Here is a 19,357-nt window from a genome sequence, read left to right on the forward strand (position 1 = left end):
GCAATACCTTCTGAGTTGTTGGTCAGGGTGGCCCAAGGGATTCCCAGATAGTAACCCAACATAGAACTGGGAAAATGAACAGCTGACACCAATATTATCTAAAGAATTATTGACAACTGACTACTGCTAGATGAGGAACAGCTGACCCTCCTAAAAGAAAGACCTCTAGATAGGCTGACTAGATTCACCAGAAGGGCAAGTAGTGGGGAATGCCTGGGCGTGCTGATAACACAGCAGACAGTAGCAGGGATATCAGAGCATAAGGGCTCTAGTGGGGGGAGGGTGCTATCTGGGAAGTGGATGTAAAAATAAAAAATATTAAGAATATTTAATATTTTCAAATTTTCTCAGTGGCATATGTTATTTTAAATCAGAAAAATGTGTTCACTATAAAACCTTAATGAATGATTTAAAATTTTGTGTATTCCTTAAGAAAAGTTAAGCTTAATATTTTTCTAAAGAGCTAAGCAACTTAACAGCATTATTTCTAAGGCAACCTCTCATTTGTCTGTTAATATAGAATTTGTTACTTGCTGCTAACTTCCTATCACTCATCAGATGCTAGCAGGATTGCGACATTGGCCATCACAGAGGCTGAGTAGAGGGAAATCACACATCAAAGTGGAGCTGCAGCTTTGGGTATTTGTCTTTCTTTTGAGCGTGAATGGCCGCTACTGTTCCAAAAACACAGTCTGAGATCTGGTGCTACAGCAACGAAGGAGCCCAGCACGGACAGTATCTGTTTGGAAAAATGACGCTGATTTCTTTTTTCAAACCTTTAAAAATATTTTATTATTTTTATTTTATATGTATGAGTGTATTGCCTGCAGGTGCTTAAGTGTACCCATGTTGACCAATGTCTACAGAGGTCAGAAGAGGGCATCAGAGCCCCTGGAAATGGTGTTATAGATGGTTGTTAGCTGCCATTTGGGTGTTTGTGATCAAACCTATTTTAATTACAGCTGAGTGGAGTGTAGTAGGACAGAACACTTGGTTTCTACTCCAATACTTTTGTGTCTCCATTCACTTATTTGTGTATATGACATTAAGTGAATCTTTCTAGTTCATTTAGATGCTGCACATTTCTTCATAAACTTAAAAAGTATAGTATTTGTTGTTTTATGAACAGTCTATTTTCCCTTAGATGTTTTGTTTGTTTTGACACAGGGTCTCCATGTAGCCCCATCTGATCTGGAACTTGCCGTGGAGACTATGCTGGCCTCGATCTCACAGAGATCTGCCTGCTTCTACCTACCTAGTGCTGGCACTGAAGGTGTGCACCACCACACCTGGCTTTTTCACCTAATTAAAAAAATATTTTATTTTTATTTTATTTTATGCACATGAGTGTATTGCCTGCATGCGTGTAAGTGTACCTCTGTCATGCAATGACTGCAGAGGTCAGAAGAGGGCATCAGATTCCCTGGAACTGGAGTTATGAACAGTTGCTAGCCACCATGTGGGAGCTGGAAACTGAACTTGGGTCCTTTGCAAACGCAGCCAGTGCTCTTAACTGCAGAGCCATCTGTCTAGCCCTCCAATTAAAAATTTAAAACTGATTATTATTGGAATATAAGAGACTATCAAATTTGTAGGACTCTGATCTATATTATCATGCCTTCATTTATACTGAATTAATAGAAGGATTTTGTATTATGTATTACATTTTCCAGCCTCATGTTTTTACTAGATAGATATTATTTACCCTGTCTCAAGTTTTGATATTTTAATTAATTCAATAAGCAATTTATAGTAATTCCTTTTTTCTTTTCACTATCTAGGTATGTGTATTATCTACCAACTATATAGGCGATTGATCATTTAACCTTTGTGAACTTTTATTGGGCCTTTAAATTTATGCCTACAGAAATCTCTTCCATTCCCTCCTTTGATGTCTCTTGTTCACATTGCTTTAGATTTGTGTAAGACGAATATCACGGAGTTTTGTGGCATTTCTAAGCCACATTGTGGTGATGGTTAAAAAAGAGATAAGCCAGACTCTAAGCATTCATAAGGCCAAGAGTGGTCCTGAACCATTGTGAATCCATTCCTTCAACTGGCTCTTGGAACTGTGCTCCTGGACCAAGGATTTACTTTTTATTTTATTGAAATAGCATATCCATCATGAAATAGGGAAGTAGAAGTCAGGACTCACCCTCATCTCATCAGGGAATCTTGCATTTGATCCCTAGGCCTAGACTATTACACACACAACAACATTTAAAAAAAAAATTGTGTGTGTGTGTGTGTGTGTGTGTACATGCCTGCCATGAAAAAAAGGGGAGATTAGAGAATTTGTTGCAGGATTCAGTTCTCTCATTCCACAATGTGGAACTTGGAGAGGGACCTCAGGTCACCAGGCTTGGACATTGGCTCAGGGGAGTGATGAGATCATGTGTGCACTTAGAAATCTCAAGGCCACTGCAAAATGTTTCACTGCTTATAAGAAATTGTAATCACAGTAAAACATTGTTTCTAAATTATATTTTTTCATTCAAAAATTGGTTGACATATATAATAATCTCAGATTACCTTATATTTTGGAGACTATAGGCACAACTTGATTGTTATAAATCTTAATGCTTTTATAGTAAAATAGCAAGGCATGGAGAAGTTTTAAAAACATTTGCTTTCATTGTTGGTCTGAATAATAAAATCCTTTCACAGTAATAGCTAGCATTTTATCCTTTATAATGAATAAATTCATAAAATTAAAATACAACCCCTACAGGATGATCCCATTTCAAAACATTGCTACTAACCTTCATTTGCTCACTGGAGATTTTTAGATAAGAGACCCAGCCTTCCTAGCTCATTTCTATTTGGACTGCTGGCTTGATATGTACAAGTCCACATTTCTTTATCATCATCATTTCTAAGCAGTACCTTGCCAGCCCAGGTGAATGCTAATCTGTCACTCATTTTGCTCCTGAGAATGTTTATTGTTCTTTTTTAAAAAAGTAGCCTTAATTGGGCTCAGATAAATTGAGCTTCAGGTCCTTGGATTACAGAGTAGCTTTGTTCTTAGGTGCCTGAGGATTTGAGGGTCTGTATTGCTGCAGCCTCAGAAATGTGGGCAATTAAATTAATCACTAAATCTATAGACATTTGTTAAACATAACCAAAAATTATTTGTTTGAATTTGCCTGGGCAAATTGGACTGGAGCTGAAGATAACATAGGATATGATAGATTGTGCATATTGTATAGGACTGTCCTCTGAGATGGACAGACACCATCTTCCTGCATTCAGCTGTGTCCACTTGCAAAAGATCATTGCAACTGGGCTTGTTGGCTAGGCTGTTGACCACCCCTTATTAAAGGAGGAGCAGTGGTGGATCATGGAGCCTTTTTCTGGGCATATGAGCACATGGCCTTGGGGAATGGCTAAAGTATATAGTCTGGAGTAGACTAAGGTGGGGGTCTCCCTTTATGTTGCTATGCAGAAGTGCTCATCTATACTGGATAAAGAGTTTCTGGTGTAGCCTTAGGGGAGAGCATCCACATTCCTGTAAGTAAACCCCTCACCCATTGCTCTATAAGTAAGCCCAACAAGCTCATTGGTTCCCCAGGGTGAACTTTGGTAGAATTATACCTCAGTTTGTCACAGGAGGAAGGTGTGGGCGTTATATCTCCCTTAGGGAAAGAATTTTAGCAACACATATCAACCCAGAGACAGGCAAAGGCCCCTCTTGAGAAGTGGAGAGATTGAGCAGTGGTCTGGATGAATTTAGATCCTAAAGGCAGTATTGGCCAAAGATGAAAGTTGCAGTGAAATTTTCAACCACACAGTTGTCACTGGATTTTTTTTTAAAAAATCAATCGTACCTTGTTTTCTTTTCTGTAGGTTTTATATAGAGATGAAAATCAATCCCTCTCCTGGGGAAGCTCCTGGCCTGGTTGGGGAAGGAGTCTAATAAAGAAATAATTGTAGTCCCATGCTCAGCATGCTTCAAGAGCACAAAGTTTTAAGTAGAGGAGAGTTCCCGAGTTCAGAAAAGGGCCACTAGACAGTTCTCCACTGTCATCATGTTACTAGCAAGTCTGCAATTGGGAGATTATGCTCAATTCTAGAAGACATCAGTGTAAATAATCTGACAAGTATCTCCATACTAGAGTTTAAAAGGGGACATGGGTTCTAATGGCACCAGGGATAGCAGCTGGCTGGCTAGCAATAAAGAGAACAGAGACTAAATTACAAGGCAGGGTAGTTCAGCAGTGAAGAATGAGACACTCTAAGAGTATGTAGTAGTTTGAATGAGAATGTCCCCCACAGGCTCCAAATATTTGAACATTTTGTACCCAGTCTGTGGCACTGTTTTGGGAGATCTTAGAAGGTGTGGCCTTGCTGACGGAAGCACGTTACTGGGGGTAAGATTTGAGAGTTGTTAAAGCTTGCCAGATTCCAGTCACTCTCTGCTTCTTGTGCCTGCTTGAAGATGTGAGTGTTTAACTTTCTGCTCCTGCTCTGGCCACCTCACCATGCCTCTTCATATTTTCCTGCTATGATTAACTCTAATCCCTCTGGAACCATAATCTCAAATAAACTTTTCCTTCTATAAGTTGCTTAGGTCAGTGTTTTATCACAGGAATAGAAAAGTAACGAATACAGAGTACTTCCTAGAGACTCAGGGTCCTGCAAGTCACATTGCCCTTCTTAAGACACTGGTTCCACTGCATCTGTTATCACAAGAGCAGCTTCCCTTTATTCCTCAGTCAATGTTAAAGACGCAGCTGCACCTTGTTTAGGGCCTTGGCTGGGACTGACTCAGGAACTGGTGGATGACTGATCATGCCTGGCAAGGTGTCAGTTTACTTTTTAAGGAGCTGGACACACAAGTGCAAAGAAAGCAAGGCTGAGTCATACAGTCATAGAATTATTACACAGTTAGGTCAAATGAAATATTTTAAGTATTTTTTCTTAAAGTCTTATGCTGTAGTTCCAGGTGGGCTTGGGCTTAGAACTGACTTGTATCCCAAGATGACCTTGAAATTGTGACAATCCTGTCTCTGCCTCTCAAGTGCTAAGATTACAGATGTGAACCACCATGCCTGGCTTGCAAAATGTAATTTTTAAAAATCCTACCTATTTAAATTTTTCTTCTATGAGAACTTAACTGAAAAAATAGGCAGATTAAAGGGCTTTTAAAAGCTCTTTAAAAGGGTTGGTAAGGTAACTATTATGTTTTATGTGTCTGAAGTGTTTAGAATACCATAAATGTCCAAGAAGGATTTAGGAATAATTAACCAGCTAAGTGTACAGTATTTCTGTTTATATTGGGGATTTTCAAGCTTGGGACACATGGATTTTTAGAATGGACACCTTTTGGCCGTCCTGTGCAGTATGGAATGGAATGTGTAACAGTGTCCCTGGCCACTACCCACTAGGTTTTAGTGGTATCCCCACAACTACTACAGCCCTCGCATTTTACAATAACACATATTTCTATCTAGATACTGGAAAATTCAGACCTGGTTGAGAACTATTGTTGTAACCATTTTAAAAAGTATTTTCTTTATTATTTTCTTTTTGTGTGTGTGTGTATGTGTATGTGTCTATTGCCTGCATGTATGTAAGTGCACATGTGTCATGCAGTACCTGTGGAGGTGAGAAGAGGGTATCAGATCCCCTGGAACTGAAGTTACAGATGGTTGTTAGCTAACATGTGGGTGCTGGAATTCAAACCTGTGTCTTCTGCAAGAACAACCAGGTCTCTTAACCACTGAACCATTTCTCCAGCCCCTATAATCATGTTTTAACTTGAAAAGTTTCATATTTGTTCTATACATGTTTCTTAATTTTTACTCAATTCCTTTTTTAAATGTTAGGTTAATTTCTTTGAGATGAAAGACATGGAAAGATGCCATCAAAGCTAACCTGTGGGGATTATTTTAGGAACAGCCACCAAGAGCACTATCCTGGAGTCATTTAACTCTACCACCCTTCACTGACCACTACAGAATTAAACCAACTTTAAAAATTCAGATCCAAGCCAGGTGTGGTGGTGCACATCTTTAGTCCCAGCACTCGGGAGGCAGAGACAGGCAGATCTCTGTGAGACTGAGGCCAGCCTGGTCTACATAGTGAGTTCCAGGACAGCTGTGGCTATTGGGAGCCCCTGTCTCAAAAAGATCCCCCCATATCTATTGAGAAGATGGATTTCTTTTCTAGGGAGAATTGACACAAAAGGTTGCTTTATCCATAAATGAACACACCAGTCAAGAGAACGTGCCGGGGATGTGCTTACGTCATTGGAGAATGAATGACAAGTGCACAGACTGTGGGAACCATCACATGTAACCTGGGGATGCTCCAGGTTACATTCCACTAACTTGTTTTACCCCCCTTGATATTATATATAAAGATGAGAAACATATGTTGTAATTTACATTATGTGGTATAACATCTCATTTTTATTTTTCCTCATAATGTTAATTTTTGTTATTCTAAAATAATATTGCTCATCAAATAGAAGTTCATTACTGGGAATCCACAACTGTGCTGTTACACGGTAAATATTCATTAGCTGAAAAACTAGATGGTCATTAGGTGTCAGGGTGCTACCAGGTTCTCTCTTCTTTCTGTTTTATGTGTATGTATGTGTGCATGTGGGTGGATGTGTGTGCATGTGTGTATGTGCATATGGAGGCCAGACAGCATCAAGTGTCATCCTCAGGAATGCCATTCACCTCCTTTGAGATGGGATCTCTCATTGGCCTGGAGCTCACTAAGTAGGCTAAATGGCTGGCAAGCAAGCCCCGGGAACCTTCCTGTCTCTGCCTCACCAGTGCTAGGATTATAAGCATGTACCACCATGCCTGGAATTTTTATGTGGGTTCTGGAGCTCCAACTCAGATCCTTATGCTTGTGATAGGCAAGCATTTTACTGACTGAGCTATCTCCCAGCCCACTAGGTTTTCTTTAGTCCTTTACCAATGGGTTTGAAAAAAAATGGGGTTAATCCTTGTAGATAATCTTTTGGTTCATAGTTTTGAGAATGACTCATTTCCCCATGTGCCAAGAGTGTTGGCTGCTGGGGACTCACAACTGAGAACTACCAAGAAATACCATCATTCATGGAAAGCTAGAGGCAGCCTGTGTCCATGATTGTTCACATAGAGATGCCAAGGTACCTTGTTTTGAACATTTGTGAAGGATTATCCTGGTATCAGTGCTCTCTATGGAAAGTCCGAGGTGTCTGAGTTGCTTACTAGCTCAACTTCCTCCTCTGTTCACCCTTCACAGGTGCTACTTTCCAGCACTTCCTAGAAATCATCCTATACACTCCAGAGCTCAGTGGTTGGGGACCCAGTCTACAGTAGTTTGTGCCATCCATTTATCACAAAAGAACAGTTAACAAAACCATGGAATGTGATAGCCTCAAGGTAAAGTGTGGGCAGTACCTCCTCTGCTGTGCATTTGGTTGCTAAGTCTATCACCAGTGGTGAACTGATGTTAGCTACTGTAAGATTCAGTGGTGTGAGTTCTCACTCCTTTGGCCTCCAAGAAACATTTGGTAAACTTTAGAGATAATATTTTTTTAAGTATTTGCAACAGGTCAATCTGAAGAAATAATGAAGGAACATTCTAAAACACTCGTTTGAGGAATTAGATGTGTATTTGAAATACAGTGCTACATAGAACCAGTTACCAGTGGTTGCAGCACAAACAACCAAAGGAGACAGGTTTCTCAGAAGAGGATTCCTTTGATTCGTAGGTGATTTTTTTTCCTCATGTGGGAATCTAGATTTACTAGAGCATCAGACAAGCCTGATGTCTTGAAGGATGCTGTCCAGGAGCAGGAGCACACTGAGGGCACCAACAGCAAGCAGAGTTTAGAGTCTTCAGGGACTTTGATGCCTTAGATGCCTCTGGTGTTGCAGGATCAGGTAGAGAGAATTCTGATAGCCACAGTGTGTGTGTGTGTGTGTGTGTGTGTGTGTGTGTGTGAGAGAGAGAGAGAGAGAGAGAGAGAGGGAGAGAGAGAGAGGGAGAGAGAGACAGAGAGACAGAGACACAGAGAGAGACAGAGACACACAGAGAGAGACAGAGAGACAGAGAGCTGTGTTAGTAGCATCTAATGGATAGCTGCTAAGGATGACACTAAATATCCCATAATGCATAGGACATCTCCTAAGAAGAAAGAATTGTTCAAAATGCCTCTCTATGATGAGGATAGAAAAACCCATGTTATGGGTGAAAGGAAGCACTGATTGGTCCAGTTGCAGGTGTTGGAAGGTTGCGGAAACTAGCAGGTAAAAGAACAATGGAATGAAGATGGTTCTTACTATGAAAGCTTGAAGGTAACTAATTCACTTAAAGCAAAGTGTGACAGTCAGGAGCCCCTTGGGAACATATAAAGAGACCTTTAACCCTTCTAGAAATCACTGGGCTTCAGGAGATTGTAAGGGAAGCTGAACTCTAGAAAAGCTTGAATTCTCTATGGAAGCCAGGTGAGATGACTGTGGTCTACCAAGATGAGAGAGAAGATTGGGAGAGGTGGAACCTTGGACTTGGAATGTGATACTTGGGGTTGATCATCTAAAGGAATGCACCTCAGGGGCATCCATATCTCTCCTGGCCTGTAGGAGTCCCCTCTGCCCTGCTTGAAGGTGACACAGAACATTCTGCCTTACCGAAAATTCATGCTTTTCTTAGAATCTACTCCTACCGTTGTTAAGTAGGATCAAGTAAGAAGGAAAACCCAGCCAGCAGAGTGCTGGGCTTGCTAAGGGGGTGAAGGAACTATATGTGAAGACGTGGTGGGCACCATTCAATGTGAGCACAAGATTCCACCAAAGGTGCTGGGCTAAGAGAATCTAAATTGGATAAAGGAGAACTCATCATTGTAAAATTTTTATCCTATGACACAAAGTCAAATATTCCGGGAAGAACCTCATGAGAGGATAGTCACTGCTGGGTTGGCTCCCGGAACCTCGGGTGATGAAGGCTGATATGTGAGGCAGAGGTGCTAGAACCACTATTAAACATGATAGATGAAGGGAAAGACACACCTGAGAGGTAGAAAAGCCAGATAGACATGCTGTGGGAGGCTTCTATTTGAGGGAGCTCTAGTGCCCCAGTGCTATTAGAGCCCAGCTCTGTGATAACATCTCTGATCATCAGCCTGGGCCTAAAGGAGGCAATGCCAATGAGCTTCGGGTACCACTGAGAACTACTGAGGTGCTGGGTCTCCTCCCACCTTGTAGCTGCATCTGTGTCTTCTTGGCTAGGGAGCTTTCTGACCTAGATGATCCTTAAATACTCAAGCAAGATACTACATACACATATACACAACATAAACACATCACAAACTGTATAACACATACCGCCTACACACACCACACATCACACACATATACACATAACACACACATATATCACACACACACACATAAGATACACACACCTCAAACACAACATGCACAACACACACAACCTGTACACAACATACATACACACAACACACACATAGACACACAACACACACAGTATCTACACACCACGAACAACATACATAACACACACCACCTACACACAGCATATACACATAACACACACATACGCACACAAGATACACCACGAACACAATGTATATAACACACACAATCTACACACCACCTACACATACACGCATGATATGCATACCACAAATACAATATACATAGCACACACAATCTATACACAACATACATACAACACACACATAGACACAACACACACAGTATCTACATATCACAAACAACATACATAACACATACCACCTACAGACAACATGTACATATAACACACACATACACACAGATACACCACAAACACAACACACATAATACACATAGTCTATACACAGCATACATACATATAACACACACATAGACACACAACACACACAGTATGTACATGCCACAACATTCATAACACACACCACTTACATACAACATATTCCACACACATACACAAACACAATATACACAATATGCACACAAACACAATATACATTAGCACATCCAATCTACACACAACACACATTACATATATATCAACACATATACACACATGATGTGTACCACAAACAGCAGGCATACACACAATCTACATATAATGCACATCACACATACACACACCACATACATAGACACACAAAACAGACATATACACATAAGATACACACATCAAAACCACATACCACCTCCACACAACACACAGCACATATATACACATACATACATACACAAAATGCACATAAAACATACACAGCATATATACATCACAAACCCTACATATATAATACACACAACTTACACACATCAATACCACACACAGACATATACACATAACCCCTCACAAACACTAATACATACACAAGATTCACACAACATAGGCAAAGCACATACATTATATACAGACACCGCACATATAACATACGTAAACACATATATACACTATACATATAACACACATATACGCCACACACATAGCATGCATACACACATGCCACGTATCCATGCATACACAGGCACACACATCTTACCAAGTTGTATATTGTACATGGCCTGATGCACTGTGATACTCAGAAGATAGGAAAATCACCCCCGAGTAGGCTGGGTGCCTTTGCATGTCAGTGGAAACATGTGCTCTTAACGTCTTCCGTTTTGAAGAGGAGAAAAAGCTTCCCCTTGCTCCCACATTTTTCTTGGCTCACTCAGTTTCTTTGCAACCAGTTGCTATAAGTTGGATCAAGAGGGTTCCCTAAAGGACTATGTGTTTACCACTTGGTTCTCAGGGTGTGCCCTCAGGAAGTGGTAGATCCTTTGAGAGATGGGAGGTCCTTAGGTTACGGACCGTGCACTTGATGTGAATCATGTAACGACAGGCTCCCTAATCTTTTGTTGTTGTTATTGTTTTTTGCTTTTAAGCAGAAGGGCACTTTTGTTGTGCCAAATGCTGTTACCAGCTATCTATTGTGCTGCCCTACCACACATTTAAGGAATGAAATCAACTGATCACGGACTGGAACTTGTAAAATATGAGCCCAAATGAACTTTTTCTCTTTAAAACTTAATCATCTGGGTATTTTGTTATAGTCATCAAACGCTGTCTAATACACCCATATTCCTGAGTACTCACCTGATATAAAATGCTGAGCTTCTAAGGTCAAATAAAAGTGACGACTCCAGATTGATAATCCTTTATATATATTTGATATTTCACATTTTAATGTCATTTTATTCAATTCTAACTGACTCTATTACCAATTGAACTTGTAGAAGTTAACTTTATAGCGTAGCTGGCTTTTCATTGAGAAAAAGTTTATCATAATTGAATTATCAATGTATTTGTATGACTTAGAATTCAGAACAAGAGTTTTAAGCCTTCGCTGTGTAAAATCACCTCTGTGGATTTGCATCTTGAAGTTTGCAGGCACTTCATTGACCCCCTGTGACCTTGATGAAGTTTGGGATAGCATCGGTTAGCAATGCCTCCTAGCACACTGACTCACACCTTTCTCTCTAAAGATATCTCAAGATAAATAGGATTAACATGTTTTTCTCAAGTCAACATATTTGAGCCAAGAAGTGTTTTACATGTTGGCTCAGCACAGGATTCTGGTGTGAAGTGTATCTGCCATCTGATTTTATTTCCTTCAGTTGAACTTTGCAGCTCTTTGGAGAAAATCTTTTCACTCTTGATGTTTGAGCACCGTTTGAGTGACTCTTTGCAGCAAAGCAGAAAGAAACCAGATGCTTGACACTCATCATTTAATGCAATGTGTCTTAATTGTATTGTGCATTCTGTCTCCAGAGAAGGAAGAGCTGGAGGAACAGCTAAATTTTCAATAGAACTAGAGAGAGGAAATTACAATAATGTGTCCAAAAATTGCTTTGTCAAGGAAGAAGAACCCAAGGAATGGATGGAAATATGAAGAAGTGTCGTGGGGTACAGAAATGAGCCATGGAATGAATGAGCTCAGAAACAAGCCAAAAGGAATGCTTGGCTATGTAATTCAGTGAAACCATGCACTTTGGTATCAAACTAGTTACAAAAAACCTCAGAAAGTCTGATACTGAGTGTTTATAAAAGCATAATTTTATGCCATGTTCCATATATGTTTACAGAGATTTTTATTCCACTTCTGAGCATCATAGGTTTATTTATTTATTTATTTATTTATTTATTTATTTATTTTGCTGTCTTTCATTTACTCTGTGTGGAATATGTGATCAGAAATCACTACCAGCTTCTCTCCTGGCTAATCCCAGGTTTACAGACGATATGTGCTTCAATCTCATGACTGCTCTCATAGCTGAATGTGATTCAATTAACATTTCAGATTTTCTAAGTAGTACATCAGTATGCTTTTGTTTGCTAATTTACTATTATTGATTATTAATAATTGTAATTTAGTAGTAACGCAGTCATACAGTTGTCAACCCTTCATGAGTATCAACTATGAAACAGAAGACCAGAGCAGAAACAACACACGAGAAAACACAGAAAGACAAACCCAGAAAGGAATTTTGCTGTCAGTGAGATGACTCAGAGGGTAAGAGCACTTACCACCAAATCTGTTGACCTGAGTTGGAGCCCCAGAATCCAAATGGTAGAAGACAGCCAACTCCAACAAGTTGTCCTCTGACCTCTACATGTCCACACACACACACACACACACACACACACACACACACACACTAAAAGAAATTTAAAAGATGAATGCTGGCTTCATAGCTAGCTATCTCTCCCAATTGAATGACCCCTTTTAACACCCGAAATAATGACTCCTTTTTGGAATGGTCCTTACTAAAAGTATGGGGATAACTGAGAGGAATTGCATAATGTGAATTAAGAAGAGACTAGTGGTGCTGCTCGCTCTGGTTCCCTGTCCAGACCAGCCTTGCCCCTCTCCTTCCTGATCTTCACTGTATGATTCTTCATTCTTTTGCCCTTGGAGCAATATTCCCACCTACCGATAGGCCAGGCCTTTTAGGACACACCAGTTTTGAAGAACATACTTTAATTCCTTTACAGGATAACCTCAGTTTGGACTTGCCTTTTGTCTGCTCATAATGAAATTCAGGGCATACGTCTTTGACAGCTTACAGCTTTATTCTCAGCGTGTGTTAGAATCAAACACATTATGTCACTCTTTCTCCTAACTGCGGATACTCACTTTACACCAGTAGTGATTATGTTCCCAGGAGCACTCGTTATCAGCCAACTGATCACTGTCTGCACTTCTTAGAAGTTAGTGACACATGCAGCTCTTGAAGCAGCCACTGTGACTCTCACTGCAGGAAGAAATGGGGAAGCTGAAAACATGCATCTCTCTTTAGCTCTGTACACTTGTGGGTTCTGCGTCGTTCACAAATTGGATCATAGACCTCGATACAAAAAGTTCCGAAGATAACTGGGATGAAATCTGCAGTTGGATTTTAAAAATAAAGATACAACCTTTGGAGGGAAAATGATGCTAAACTTGAAAATGATGCAAATTCAATACTTAGGTGTGAAATTTTCAAAAATAAAAAAATTACAAAAGAAACTTTCTGTTCGATGAAAGAGGCTATTAAGAGAATGAAAAGACAAACCACAGACTCATAAAACCTGTAAAACACACATCTGATAAAGGACTGTTACCCAAAATATACAAAGAGCTCTTTAAAACACTGCAACCAGAAAACAAAAATCCAACTTAAAAATGGGCAAAATATCTTCCAAAAATAAGCAGTATACATGCGGCATATGAATAGATCATGTTTTGTGTTATTCCCAGGTTACAAATCATATCAACAGTGAGGTACCAGGATACGTGTATTAGATACACCAACAAACAGACTGATCAAGTGTGGTGGGAAATCTAGAGCAATAATTCTCGCATCTATAGTCTGAATATGAAGTAACATTTTGAGGGGTTTTTGGTAATTTATTACAAAATTAAACAAAGTCTTATCATTCCAGCCAGTGAATGGGCTCCTAAATACTATCCAGTTGAAGTAAAAACTTACGCCATTCAAAATCATGCATGTATTTTAATTGCAGTTTCATTCTTAAGCATCAAAAGCTGGGAACAACCAAAATATTCTTTAAAAGGAGAATGAATAAACATATTCTGTGACTCAGAATGCTGTTCAGTAATAAAAAGAGCTATTAAGCAATGAAGAAGAATTAGGCGGCCGCAAGTGCTAAGTAAAAGCTGATCAGAAAAAGCTAATTAAGGGGCTGGAGAGATAGTTCAGTGGTTAAGAACATTTGCTGCCCTTGCAGAGGGCCCGGGTTCAGTTTCTAGCACCCACCCGACAGCTAGCAACTGTCTGTAACTTTAGTTCAGGAGAACCAGCACCCTCTTCTGGCCTCTGCCGGCATTGTATGATATGGGTAGCTTACATGCATACAGACAAAATACTCTTACATATAAAATAAAAATAACGTTTAAAAAGAAAAGGGCACTTACTATATGATTATAATTATGACATTCTGGGAGTTAAAACAAAAGTCTGGAGAAAGTCAGATTTCAGTGCCTGCCAAGCACTTTTAATATGTGAATGAGTGAACAGCTTTCAAGAGATGACAATCTAATTTCATAATTTTTTCTGCATTTATTGATTGGCATTTTACTGTAATGCAGTGTTCGTTTTTTCTTACAATTTCTTTCACTCAGTCATTAATCCATTTCCATGTTTACATCAGTACAGATGCACAGATTTCCATGTTCCACGGTGGACTAGAGCTCATCATTACAACTTATTTACTGCTCTGACTGTCCCGATTTGAGAACTCAGGGACCCCTTCAGACAGCTCCTTTGTTCTTTTAGTACATCTCAGTAGTTTTAAGATCTTCTTATTCTGCTTCTACAAAATGTTCCTTCTCAATCTTCACTCTTTTTGGCCTGGGATAATCCATTTTACATGGAATCTCAGTTCTGTTCCGTTCAGGACAACATTTAGAAACCAAAGTTGAGGTCCTCAGTATGATCCTGGGCTTCCCACCTTCTCAGCAGGCAGAGCTAGAAGCATGGGGTGTGTGAGTGTGTGTGTGTGTGTGTGTGTGTGTGTGTATGTGTGTGTGTGCACCCTCTTACACCTGCATCTCTGATAATGCCCATCCACGTATATATGTTAAATTGACAATTCCAATCCAACACTTCAAGGTTTATTCTCATCTTCTCCATTTCCTTATTTTTACTTTCTCAAGGAAGTAAAATTCTGGCCCTCTTAGCCATCACTATCTTTACTTAATGTTTCCAACCCTGTGTCTAAACATTTTCCTGTCTCATTCACACACAGAGTCTCCCTCAGGCCAACCAAGGCCACATCCCAAACTGTAGCTCTTCTCTCTCTATGCTATTCTAATGTCACAAAAGGCTCCCCCTCTGTCATAGTAAACAGTAGTACAGCTTATTCTTCCTCAGTTCAGAATGACAGTCAGGGTATGTTGTATGCTACCTATGCAAGGTCGTCTGATTTTCCAGGTCCCGTGCCAAGTAAAAGTGCAGTGCTCCACTGTAGAAAGGAAGTCAATCTCTTTTCCCATCTGCATCCTCCACACCCACAGCTGACTGGATGAGCTCCCAAGGAACAGCAACCTCCAAACTGGAAACCACTGAGTTCCTGGATCAAGCATGGAACACAGACTTGCCCTCATTAAATGTGCCATGCCTAGGGACAAGGCTCAGCATGATGCCCCTCCCCCAGAGACTACAGGAAACTAACAAGAAACCCAGATCTGCCCCATGGTCCTTCCCCAGATCCACATACGGCAAAGGGCAACAGGAAGGTGCAGGCCTCTTGTGACATGTATATGGGGGCAGAGTGCAGAGATCAGAGAGTGGGGACAAGGTGAGGCAAGGGAGGCAGGCCAAGATGCAGGGACACAGAACTGATTAACAATTCCATGGTGGTGAGCATGCATTAAACTTCAAGGGAAAAGGCCCTTTTGAAAGTGGGTGTTGTAGACTATGGGGCTGTATTGGTCATAGGTCTGTGAAGCTTACTCTGTATCTAGTAGGTAAGAAAAGGAGATTCATCTTTGCCCTGGTCTATGATTTATCTCATGATAAAAGAGCAGTGACAATATAGCCCGTGGGAAGTTTATGAAGGCATTAGTGGAAACAGTGGGATGTGGAGCCCTTTAGTATGAACCAGGGGGAAGGAAGGTACAGGTCATGGGATTGATGGACAAGAGGTATTGCTACCCTAGGACTCTCTGAAGAGGAATACCAGGTCCTACTACAATGTGGGATCATCAGAAAACCAGGACTGTAGTGTTTTCATAAGTAGGACTGTGATCCTGTTTAAAGGATATTTAAGCTGGAATCTTGGTGACGTTGGTGTTCTGGTCTTTAATCTAGTACATTAGCTCACCACCAATTGACAACTGCGAAGGTTTCCCTGTCTCTGAAATCCCTGGCATGTGCCTGGCACCTGAGAGTTATTCAACAAATGTCAACTGAGTGAATCAATAAGCACCCACACATGTTCAAACATCACATTCACATTTCAGTCTAGTTAATATTCTACTTGGTTTAACACTTAGCATTATGAAAACAGTTTTACTTTTCCCCTTTGTTAAGTTTCGGAGCTCAGTATAATTTTATAAGTTGGCTTAAGAAAAGAAAGATTTAAAAAAAAAACATTTCCAAGAAGTAATTCCTTCTGAGAATAATAATAACAAAAAATTAATGTCAAAATTTGTAGCATCTATTTTCACTTAAGGTGGGCATGCATACATGAAATGAATGTTATACTGACATGATAACCAGGCATTGATTCCAATAGCTATTTGGTTCCATATTATATAAGGTTTTATATTTATTTATCCTGTGATAGAAGCCTTTCTGAAGAATTTGTTCAACGATGTTCTAGTATACTGATTGCAATAATAGGATAGGAGTAAATCGTAAATGTGGAGTGGCTCTTGGAGGCCCTATTCTCTCAAGCTCTTCATGCAAGCAGCATCCTGGATACGCCACCCATCTCTAAGCCATTTCTTAATTGCCTACCTCAGAGAGAGTAAGATGGAGATGTAGAGAAGAATGTTGGAGCAGTTATTATTTTTTGAAGTTCCTACCGTGTGTGTGTGTGTGTGTGTGTGTGTGTGTGTGTGTGTGTGTTCTGGGGTTCTAGATAAGTCACAGTGAGAAGCACTCTACATTGTGTGGCCCTCTCAGTCTTATTTATGAAGATAACCTTCTCTAAGGAAGAATTCTGAACATGGCAATGTTGATCAGTGATTTTAGTGTCCCTTTCTGTGCCCTCACCCTGACTTGGGTATCTAGTGCTCCATGGGCCTTCTGCTACTCTCAATCAAAGTTCGCTTTCAAGATATAGTGGATGGGCAGGAGAGATGGCTCAGCAGCTAAGAGTACTGGCTGTTCTTACAGAGGACCTAGGTTTGATTCCCAACATCTGCATGGCAGCTAATAACTGTCACTCCAATTCCAGGGAATCCAATGCCCTCTCTGACCTCCTCAGGTATTGCATGACATGGGCACTTATATACATGCAGGCAAAACATACACATAAAATAAAAATAATAAATAAAATATTTTAAAAAATATTTTAGGCCAGGCATGGTGGCATACGCCTTTAGTCCCAGTACTTTGGAAGCAGAGGCAGGTGGATCTCTGTGAGTTCAAGGCCAGCTTGGTCTACACAATGAGTTCCAGGACAGCTGGGGCTACAGGGAGACCCTGTCTCAAAAAGACCAAAAAAAAATTTTTTAAATGGTGGACAAAACATTTAATCAGAGTTGAGAGGAAGTTCAAGGTTAGAGTCTACACCTTACTCATTGTTTAACCTTAAGGAGAGCACATGATTTTCTTGTCTATCTCACCATTGGTACCATCTTATGAATTATACACTTATCATCTAAACTCTGCTGAGATGTGAACAATTTAAACTTTACAGTCAGGCTGAATCATTAAGCACAATGAATTAGCCTTCCCATTTTCGAATTAAATTTAATACAGAATTGTTTTCTTTGTCCTTTCATCAAATAAATGAAAACATCCTGATAGAGTGCAACAAGTGAAGCATGTTCATGTAGGTACATGTGCTAGATAAGAAGATCTGTGAAAGAAGACATTGAAGATAGTAAACGAGAGACACCTGCCATTATTGCTTATAAATCCGCAGCCAGACCATAGCTTTCTTTCCCATCTTGCCGACGGGTGAAAAGGCTGATATGCCTGACACAAAGGAGAAACCTGTGACCAGGAAGGCTGGTGATGGTGCCACTGAAGGAACCAGTGCAGGCATACTAAAAAGAGAGACCCCAAAGTTAAAAACCCAGAGAAAGGGAAGCCCCACTGCAGCAGAAACCTTGTCCTGGTTAGAGGAATCTGCTATGTATTCCAGAAAGGCTCTGCGCAAAAAGGAAGCACTCAGCTGCCAAATCCAAGGTTGAGAAGACAGAAAAATAGAAAGTTCTTTTACCATCACAAAACCAGTTGGTGATGACAGGAGTGATGGCACTGGGCGGTGAAACTTCCCAAGTTGCATAGGTAGGTACTAGCCTACCTAAGATGTGCCTCGAAGCTGCTGAGCCACCACAAAAAGCCCTTCAGTCAGCACGGAAGAAGCTTGCACAACCACCATCACCCCGGGTTGGCCCTGATCATCCTCACGGCCCTCAGGGGCCAGAGAGTGGTTTTCCTAAAGCAGCTGGCCAGTGACTTGCTACTGCAACTGGACCTCTTTCCCTCAAAGGAGTTCCTCAGTGTAGAACACAAGACATCTGTGGTCGCCACCTCCACAAGAGTCGCTATCTGCAACGTGAAAATTCCCTAACACCTCACTGGTGCTTACTTCAATAAACTGTAAAAACCCGGGCACCAGGAAGGTGAGGTGTTCAATATGGAGAAAGAGAAATATGAAGTTACAGAGCAGAGCAAGGTTGACCAGAGAGCTGTGAACTCACAAAATTTGCCAAAGATCAAGGCTGTTCCTCAACTCAAGGACTGTCTGAGTTCTCTCTTTGCTCTGATAAATGGCATGTGTCCTCACAAATTGTTTTCTAAATTTCTTATCAAGAACCTAAACAGCTGATACAGTAAAAAGAAAAAGTCTAAATGGTAGCCTATTGCGCCAAGTCTGAATGCTTAGTAACTCTTAAAGTTTCAGACTGTAACGTAGGCACAATATTTTTGTAAGAATTTCATACATGAGTACTATATTTGCATCATTTCCTTCCCTCCCACCCCAAATCTCACCTTCCACTCCCTCTTGATTTCATGACCCCCTTTTTCAGTTATTATTATTTACACACACACACACACACACAAACACAGACACAACCCACTGAGTCCATTTAATGTTGCTCTTATGTGCACCTGTTTCAGGCTGACCCCTTGGGATTGGG

General features: G+C 40.4%; 1 pseudogene; it reads left to right on the plus strand.

Annotated features, from left to right (window-relative positions):
• The first annotated feature begins 664 nt into the window (after nucleotides 1-664).
• LOC103747069 lies at nucleotides 665-19,044 on the plus strand (annotated as a pseudogene).
• The last annotated feature ends 313 nt before the right edge of the window (nucleotides 19,045-19,357 follow it).

Source organism: Nannospalax galili, unplaced genomic scaffold (genome assembly GCF_000622305.1).
Source record: "Nannospalax galili isolate Female #2095 unplaced genomic scaffold, S.galili_v1.0 scaffold264, whole genome shotgun sequence".
Classification (NCBI taxonomy): domain Eukaryota; kingdom Metazoa; phylum Chordata; class Mammalia; order Rodentia; family Spalacidae; genus Nannospalax; species Nannospalax galili.